Source organism: Schistocerca americana, chromosome 3 (assembly GCF_021461395.2).
Source record: "Schistocerca americana isolate TAMUIC-IGC-003095 chromosome 3, iqSchAmer2.1, whole genome shotgun sequence".
Taxonomy (NCBI): Eukaryota; Metazoa; Arthropoda; class Insecta; order Orthoptera; family Acrididae; genus Schistocerca; species Schistocerca americana.
Genome location: NC_060121.1, coordinates 455,540,282 through 455,550,283, shown reverse-complemented (window position 1 = coordinate 455,550,283; position 10,002 = coordinate 455,540,282). Strand labels below are relative to the sequence as shown.

The 10,002-nt window shown below is 41.3% G+C and overlaps 1 non-coding gene across 1 annotated transcript; it reads right to left on the bottom strand.

Annotated features, from left to right (window-relative positions):
* Positions 1-7,335: 7,335 nt before the first annotated feature.
* On the bottom strand, positions 7,336-7,408 carry Trnaa-cgc. The gene has a single exon. It is a non-coding gene; the product is annotated as a tRNA-Ala (tRNA).
* Positions 7,409-10,002: the final 2,594 nt, after the last annotated feature.

Sequence of the window (10,002 nt, the reverse complement as noted above, 5' to 3'; positions counted from 1 at the left end):
ACAACTGCACCTTTATTTCGGGACAAATACTCCGAATACTGCAAGGGAAACGGTGTCCCCACTGTCTCACAAAGCAAATTCAAGGCAATTTTTGTGTCCAAAGGTAACATAGGCTTCAAACTACCACAAAGCGACACATGTTCAACATGTGCTGCCTTTCTAACAGCAACGAGTAACCCAGAATCAAGTACATAAGAAATTACACAAGGTAAAAAAAACAACATGAGTTGCATTTAAGAAAGGCTGATAGCGGACCAAATTTTATCGTGTCTTTAGCTTCTCTGACAAAAGAGAATATGAAAGAGAATCACGTAATGGCAATGGACACGCATCAAACGTTCCCCAAAAAAAACTAACAGCTGGCGCAGCATTCTACAAGAGAAAAATATGGACGTATAGCTACGGTATCCACGATTATGGGTCAAATATGAGATACATGTTTCTGTGGAGTGAGAAGGACGGAGGAAGGGGTTCATATGAAGCTTGGAGCAGTTTATTAAAATACTTGGAGATAACTAATACTCAAGCCAAAAATCTCCACATAATCACAGATAACTGTAAGGGCCAGGCAAAGAATTGGTCTCTTTGTGCCCTGGAAAGGACTCTCGTTGCCACCAAAAGATTTGAATCTGTGCAGCATTATTTTCCCGTGGAAGCTCATACTAGACTTCCTTGCGATCGTGATTTTGTTAGTATTGAAATTTATGTGAGAAACAGACGTCCAATGGGAACCACGCCAGACGAATGGGCAGAAGTAGTTAAATCTGCTAGTCCAAAAAATTTCATTGTAACGAAAATGCACAGACAAGACTTCAAAAGCTTGGGCGATCTGACGTCATTAATCTCGATATCCACTCTATTCACATCTGGAGATCCCATTCGTTTTAGTGAAGCGACTCAATTTAAGTTTGAGTGTAAATATCCCTTCACGCTAAGTGTGAAGCACTGCTAAACAGATATGGGAACCTTTATGTCAGTGCACCTACGTAGCAAGAGGAAAGGAGAACCTGCTGAACCCGATCTACACTCCTGGAAATTGAAATAAGAACACCGTGAATTCATTGTCCCAGGAAGGGGAAACTTTATTGACACATTCCTGGGGTCAGATACATCACATTATCACACTGACAGAACCACAGGCACATAGACACAGGCAACAGAGCAGGCACAATGTCGGCACTAGTACAGTGTATATCCACCTTTCGCAGCAGTGCAGGCTGCTATTCTCCCATGGAGACGATCGTAGAGATGCTGGATGTAGTCCTGTGGAACGGCTTGCCATGCCATTTCCACCTGGCGCCTCAGTTGGACCAGCGTTCGTGCTGGACGTGCAGACCGCGTGAGACGACGCTTCATTCAGTCCCAAACATGCTCAAAGGGGGACAGATCCGGAGATCTTGCTGGCCAGGGTAGTTGACTTACACCTTCTAGAGCACGTTGGGTGGCACGGGATACATGCGGACGTGCATTGTCCTGTTGGAACAGCAAGTTCCCTTGCCGGTCTAGGAATGGTAGAACGATGGGTTCGATGACGGTTTGGATGTACCGTGCACTATTCAGTGTCCCCTCGACGATCACCAGTGGTGTACGGCCAGTGTAGGAGATCGCTCCCCACACCATGATGCCGGGTGTTGGCCCTGTGTGCCTCGGTCGTATGCAGTCCTGATTGTGGCGCTCACCTGCACGGCGCCAAACACGCATACGACCATCATTGGCACCAAGGCAGAAGCGACTCTCATCGCTGAAGACGACACGTCTCCATTCGTCCCTCCATTCACGCCTGTCGCGACACCACTGGAGGCGGGCTGCACGATGTTGGGGCGTGAGCGGAAGACGGCCTAACGGTATGCGGGACCGTAGCCCAGCTTCATGGAGACGGTTGCGAATGGTCCTCGCCGATACCCCAGGAGCAACAGTGTCCCTAATTTGCTGGGAAGTGGCGGTGCGGTCCCCTACGGCACTGCGTAGGATCCTACGGTCTTGGCGTGCATCCGTGCGTCACTGCGGTCCAGTCCCAGGTCGACGGGCACGTGCACCTTCCGCCGACCACTGGCGACAACATCGATGTACTGTGGAGACCTCACGCCCCACGTGTTGAGCAATTCGGCGGTACGTCCACCCGGCCTCCCGCATGCCCACTATACGCCCTCGCTCAAAGTGCGTCAACTGCACATACGGTTCACGTCCACGCTGTCGCGGCATGCTACCAGTGTTAAAGACTGCGATGGAGCTCCGTATGCCACGGCAAACTGGCTGACACTGACGGCGGCAGTGCACAAATGTTGCGCAGCTAGCGCCATTCGACGGCCAACACCACGGTTCCTGGTGTGTCCGCTGTGCCGTGCGTGTGATCATTGCTTGTACAGCCCTCTCGCAGTGTCCGGAGCAAGTATGGTGGGTCTGACACACCGGTGTCAATGTGTTCTTTTTTCCATTTCCAGGAGTGTATTTCAGCTGCCAATAAATTATAGAAAGCGACTTAAAATTAGAAAAAGATTGATGACATACTGTATCTTATGGCATACATACCTGCAATATATCAAAGCCTTTTCCGGTCATGTGCTGGAAATAATGTGAACGATGATGATGTAGAATAATGTCCTTGATTTCACATTTACAGTGTAAAATAAAGTATGGACTGACTTATCAGTTACGTGTGTATATGAAAGTGCAAACATTGTTAAAAATTTCTATTATATATTTTTAAAAATAAAACTTTTAAAACATATTTTGTGTTCTAAATTATGTTCAGGGAGACACAGTCATAAGCCATTTTCGACCACATCATAATTGAAATGACTCTCACATTTATGTTAGATAACAGAAAGAAGATCATGTATTTTACACAAGGTTTGCAACATATTAAAGTATAATTAAAAGTCGGAAGGAAGTGTCTATTTTATCTTCAACATCTTCAACATTTTTATACTTCCATGAACCTTTAAACTCGCTGTCTCTCAAAACTAGATGAATGTGGCTTATGACTGTATCTCTCCGACCCCTTCATATACACGAGTATTGAATGAAAAGTAATGCCTTCACCTTCGTTAATTGTGTTTGGATGGGAATATTTTAAAATCAAACGGAGAAATAATCCTTAGAGTGTGATCTTTAATTACCAATTTTCACTTTTCCACATAATCACCAGCCAGTTCGATACATTTCGGCCAACGATGAACAAGTTTTCTGAATCCGTTACGGAAAACTCGACACTCTGTTTCCGCAACCACAGTCTCCCAGTTCATTAGAAGCATAATGATGTCCCTGCAAATCGTCTCTCATTATCGGGAACAGATGGAAGTCAGATGGTGCTAAATGAGGACTGTATGGAGGATGCTGTACGGTGGTGAGATTCAGTCTCTAAAGTTCTTCTATGGTGGTGGCACGTGAAGTGTGTGGTTTGGCATTGTCATGCTGCTTGAAAAAATTTCCCTTTTCCTATCTAAACCTTGTTATCCGTCGTTTCAGAGTTCTGAGCGTTGTGATGTAACGCTCTGAATTTGTTGTTGTTCCACGATCAAGGAAATCAATATGGATAACACCATCTCTGTACCAGAACACCGTGGCCATGATTCTTCTAACTTAGGGCTGCGTCTCGAATTTCTTTTTCTGGGGCGAGTCTTTGCGACGATATTCCATAGACTGATGTTTCATGTCCGGGACCTAATAGTGTACCCACGTTTCGTCTCCTGTCACAACTGAATGGAGCAATGCGTCACCTTCACTCTCGTAACATGAGAGGAGTTCCTGGCAAATTTCAAGTCTGTGCACTTTCATTTGAGGACTCAGCATCCGGGGTACGCATCGTGCACAGACCTTCCGATAGCCAAGCAAAGCAATAATGTGCCCCATACGTACATGTGAAATTTGAGTATGCTTGAAATTTATCTCTGAGTGATACGACGATCGTCCTGAATCAATCTGTCAACATTTGGCTTGTGATACTCGGTGGTTGCTGTCACAGGACGTCAAACTCTTTGTTTGTCATACAGGTCAGATGTTCCCGTCTCAACATCTTTAAACCTACTCTCCCAACCACGCACAGTACTCATATGAACACAATGACCATTAACTGCTTTCATTCTGTGATGAATCTCCTTTGGCGTGACACCTTCTGTTGACAAAGAATTCAATGACTGAACATTGCTTAAATCGCGTAGACCGACCGATCGTCTGCGCAGGTTATATGCTTTACTCTGTAACAACACAACCGTTCAGTGCTAAGGCTTCCCGCCAACTGGAGCTGTAGAGAAGGGGCTACGGCACAAGCCAGTACCTGCAGCATACCTATGCTGCCAACTGTTGAAGTTTGCTAACTACAAGAATGCATCTATTACTCCACGGTAAAGACTGGCTCCCTACCCATCAATTCCCTACCTGGCACCCTTTCATTTCTTCTCCTAATTACGCCACTACTGCATCATTATTTCTTACACTCCCTATGTTTGGAATCACTTCATTACTTCGCTATCTCATTAAATAAACAAATACCTACTCTGAAATATCCTGGCAGATTAAAACTGTGTGCGGGCCGAGATTAGAACTCGGGACCTTTGCCATTCGCGGGCAAGTGCTCTACCATCTGAGCTACCCAAGCACGACTCACGCCCCGTCCTCACAGCTTTACTTCTGCCAGTATCTCGTCTCCTACCTTCCAAACTTTACATAAGCTCTCCTGCGAACCCTATTGAACTAGCACTCCTGAAAGAAAGGATATTGCGGAGACATGGCTTAGCCACAGCCTGGGGGATGTTTCCAGAATGGGATTTTCACTCTGCAGCGGAGTGTTCGCTGATATGAAACTTCCTGGCACATTAAAACTGTGTGCCGGACCGAGACTCGAACTCGGGACCTTTGCCTTTCGCGGGCAAGTGCGAAAGGCAAAGGTCCCGAGTTCGAGTCTCGGTCCGGCACACAGTATTAGTGTGCCAGGAAGTTTCATATCAGCGCACACTCCGCTGCAGAGTGAAAATCTCATTCTGAAATACCTACTCTGCTTAGCACAAATTTATCTCTAAAGGATAACACCCCTCAATAACAATAATTTATTCTCATTACGTAACAGACAAAATACTAACTTAATGATTTCATTAATTTATACCATAATATTTCTTCATATTGAAGCCTGAAGGGCAACACAGATAGAAACCTTGCGTTATTATTTCACGTGTTACTATAAGTGACTGTACCTCAGTTTTATTCCATTTTACTTACGCCAGATGAACTAGTGTGACACTTCGTAACACAGCTGGATAAACATCTCCTTACATACGAGTATAAAGCATCAAAACGTTTATATGTTGCTACATATTCTATTAAACTATGGTTAGAGATGTTCTCTGTACATTCGTTACTCTAATCCAAAAATTTGTTACTGTCTCCAGTTGCCCGATTGCGTCAGTGAAGACAAAATGTTAACGAAAACTTAAATTCTTGGGCCCCACTGATCGAAAGAGGAAGTGATGGATGATTATTATCCTCTCACAAGGTAACCCACGTAGTCTAATGGAAAACTGTGTTTCACTAAAAGGTATAATCTCTCTCACGTTCCACACATTGCCGAAAAGGTCATACCCCATGTCCCTAGTATCTAGAATCTAGCAATTATAGAGTGTACTAAGCTCTGGAGAAAAGTTAGACTTATAGGGCTCAGTGCTGTGGAAGATAAGTATGCAATACGCACACTTGTTCAAACAACACTTCTGGGGACAGAACACCTGGTTACGTAAAAAATGTAACCTAAATGATAGGACAGATCCCGGACCGAAAAAAGAAAAGAAACAAAAAATAAATTTAAAAAATGAAGAGCACAATGGGAGAACAATACGGAGACGAAAGCGGGAGGAATGAGTGAAGCTAAATTTAAGAATGGCCACATACAGATAGAGAAGGAACGATTCACCACATGGTATCTTTGCACAAAGTCAGAAGACCATCTACCTCATCACCTTATTCTTGTCTCAAAACTTTGTCGTTCTCTGAGCGCGATTAATGTTACACAAATTCAGAAATAGTTCAAACGGTTATGTATCGGATTTCAAACATCTTACAGACTGTACATAGGATTTTAAGTCAGTCACGTTCTTCAAATTTAGTGTAAGCTAACACACAAGCATTGACATGTGAAATAAATATAATTTTGAACAGACAGAAAAGCGCTTACATTTCTTAATTTCATCATTGACCTCACTTCATTTTTCTTTCGTCTTCACCAGGACTAAATCTCCAGTCTTAAGGCTAGTGGGTCTTACATTCTTATCATGTCTCTTCTTTCTCCCTTCTTCTTTGCCATTCCTTTGGATAGCCTAAATTTCTCATCTTGTGTTAATTCACTTACTGCTGGAAATTCTAGATCCTCTCTAATGATGTTAGTACGTGTGTCCCAAAACATAAGTTCACATGGTGCAAAAATTGTTAATAATTATTATTATAAAATTAATAAATTATTAGTAATATTTTCAAAATTCTGTACACTAGTAGTCCGTGCAGTATGTTTCTTGCTACAATACATGCTACACAACTAGTTAATTTCTTTCTTAACTCTTCCACTTCTGTTACCCTGTGGCAAATATGTAGAAATTGTAATATGGTTCATTTTGTAGATTCCCCTACCTTCCATAAACCTTTTTAAATGGGAAATATATATATATATATATATATATATATATATATATATATATATGATGTAAAAATGAATGGATGGAAATGGGGAAGAAACGGCTTTAAATATTTTTGTTGTTTACTCTTTCAGTACGAACTTTGTTGTAGAAACCCTTATTTACGCTGTGCGTAGGCTGTTTGTTTTCTTATTGGCAACGTTACGTAGCGCTCTGTATGAAAATCACTGGCTGAGCTGTGTGCAGTCTGTGGCTAGTTTGCATTGTTGTCTGCCATTGTAGTGTTGGGCAGCTGGATGTGAACAGCGCGTAGCGTTGCGCAGTTGGAGGTGAGCAGCCAGCAGTGGTGGATGTGGGGAGAGAAATGGCGGAGTTTTGAAATTTGTAAGACTGGATGTCATGAACTGCTATGTATATTATGATTTTTCAACACTATTAAGGTAAATACAATGTTTGTTCTCTATTAAAATCTTTCATTTGCTAACTATGCCTATCAGTAGTTAGTGCCTTCCGTAGTTGAATCTTTTATTTAGCTGGTAGTAGTGGAGGAGGAGGAGATTAGTGTTTAACGTCTCGTCGACAACGAGGTCATTAGAGACGGAGCGCAAGCTCAGGTGAGAGAAGGATGGGGAAGGAAACCGGCCGTGCCCTTTCAAAGGAATCATCCTGGCATTTGCCTGAAGCGATTTAGGGAAATCACGGAAAACCTAAATCAGGATGGCCGGAGACGGGATTGAACCGTCGTCCTCCCGAATGCGAGTCCAGTGCGCTAACCACTGCGCCACCTCGCTCGGTGGCAGTAGTGGCGCTCGCTGCATTGAAGTAGTTCGAGTAACGAAGATTTTTGTGAGGTAAGTGATTTGTGAAAGGTATAGGTTTATGTTAGTCAGGGCCATTCTTTTGTAGGGATTTTTGAAAGTCAGATTGCGTTGCGCCAAAAAATATTGTGTGTCAGTTTAAGCACAGTCATGTATAATTTTTCCAAGGGGACGTTTCAACGTGTGGTAATAAAAAGTCATTTAGACACAATTAAGCACATTTAAAATTACGTGAACCTTAGCAACCCTCTCATGCTGTTAAATTCAAACTAACTGATTAATAACATTTATGACTTTGAAATTTATTTAAATTAATTTTTTTACGTATTTCGGCCTTGGCACACATTTTGTAAATGCAGTGGTTTTTTAAATATTTACTGAATTCTTTCCCGGCGTTAGCTATGGAGCACAGTCTCTGTTAGCATAAAATGGTTAAATATTGCCAAGCCGACCTGAACGTTTAATTATCATTGACAAAACACACTTCACTATACGTTTAAGTTGTTTGCTTTAGAAATTGAAAGAACCAACAGATTAACAACTTCAACGTTAATTATCCGCCTATGAATGCACAAATGTAAAATCAGTAATAAATTCAGCAGCCTCAGGATCGCTGTAAAAGAAAAATATTTCGTAATTCACTGCTAATTTTACCTGCTCCCGATTTTCGGGTTTGGTTAATTTTATAGCGGAACAATTTTTTAAATGTGCCGCCGCTGCAAATCGTTAGGTCGCGCCACAGCCCAGCAACACCAACGATAATCGCTAAAAGTGCTGAAAATTCTTTAAAGAAATATTATAGACGACATGGGCAAGCTAATTTACGTTACTAATACACAATTTTGATAGATTATAATGTATTTAGACCACAACAATAATTAAAATGACACACCTTTATAATTTCTCCTCTAATGGCGGCTGAAGATAGATACAGACAAAAGAAGTCTACTCATTCATATAATGCTACATCACAGGTTCCTCTCTCTCTCAGCTCTCGAGGAAGACGACAAAGATTGCACATTATGTAGTGCTATTTATAGTATTGCTGATAATAAATATCTCTTTGTAATCTTACAACATTATTTTCCTCTGTGGCTATATTTTACATTTTTTCATCGTAGATGTTAACATATTTCGTAATTACATTATGAGTATAGAAATATTACAATCATAAATACATGGAGAATATTATTACAGAAAATATTACAATAATAACCAATGTCCTTTATACAAAATTAAATAATATTTCTTGTTAAACAATTACACTACATACAAATTGCTTCATAGCGGCGTACATAGTACAATTAAATGTCATTTCATTTTATTAATAGTGTGTGTGCTGCCAGGGAACGTTACACTTTCCGGAGTAAACAATGGCCCAATGTCTGATAAAAGCGGTTTTGGTATCCCTACATTGCAAAAATAATCTGTTCTTAGTTTCTCAACTATGGCCTTGGTGTACCTCTTTAATTAAATACTAACTGACATGTTTGGAAAGGGTATCTAAAACTACAATATTATGTCTAAAATCTCCAGTTGATACAGGGAGAGGGCCGAGTAAATACGCTGCAATTAATTCTTTTGGTTCACTAGGAAGAACTGAATGCATCATACTTTATATGGTACCGGCACCCGACTAGTTTGCACTCTCTCAAACCTTTTACATGTTTCCAAATTCTACTCCACCATTCGTCAGAATATGTTAAAAAATTACTGTCTCCTGATTTTTTGCTACAATTCTCCTTGTTCCGCAATGGCTGTAGCACTCATGTAGTTAGTCAATCAATTTATTAACATGCTGTTCTGGGAAGCACAGTTTCCATTCCTGTGTACTAAAGCTTTCCCCCTGAAGAACAATCTCTTACGTGTTGTATGATACTCTTTCTCTTCCATTTTCCCACCAGAATTGTAATGCTACTTTACTAGCGTTAAATTAGGATCTTAGTGTTGTTCCCTTTTCAAAAGTTTTAGAATTTTCGTAATCAGTTTTTCATTTTCTGGCTCATGCAAATAAACTAACCTGATCTGACATCCATTGTCCTCCCTAATGTTATCATTCCAGCTTCCAGCGAGATTTCTCTAGAGGGCATTAGCTAGTATATTGTGTTTTCCTTTAATGCAGCAAATTTCCTAATTAAATTGTCGGGGGTAGAAGGCCCATCTGGTTAACATAATGCGTGTCAACATAGATTGTTGGGGAAAACAAAAGGCTTTGAGCGTCCAATTCCGAAATGTAATATACTGACGCAAAAAAATCGCAACACCAAGCAGGAGTTATGCGACATTAACGAAATTTCATAGGCATGTTTCTGCCTATGAAATATTATGTCTCTTAAAATCACCGTCCAGGAGCATAAGAATGGCGCTAGTAGTGCCACTGTGAGGATGTAAGGAAGGTTTGATTTAAATACACCCTGTAACGGTCGTGAGCGTTATTTACATTTGAGATTAAAGATGGTGAGTTGATGTTAGTGAAGAGTGCCTTTAAGGCCACAATACGGCATTGTCAGATTGGTTCAAATGGCTCTGAGTACTATGGGACTTAACATCCATGGTCATCAGTCCCC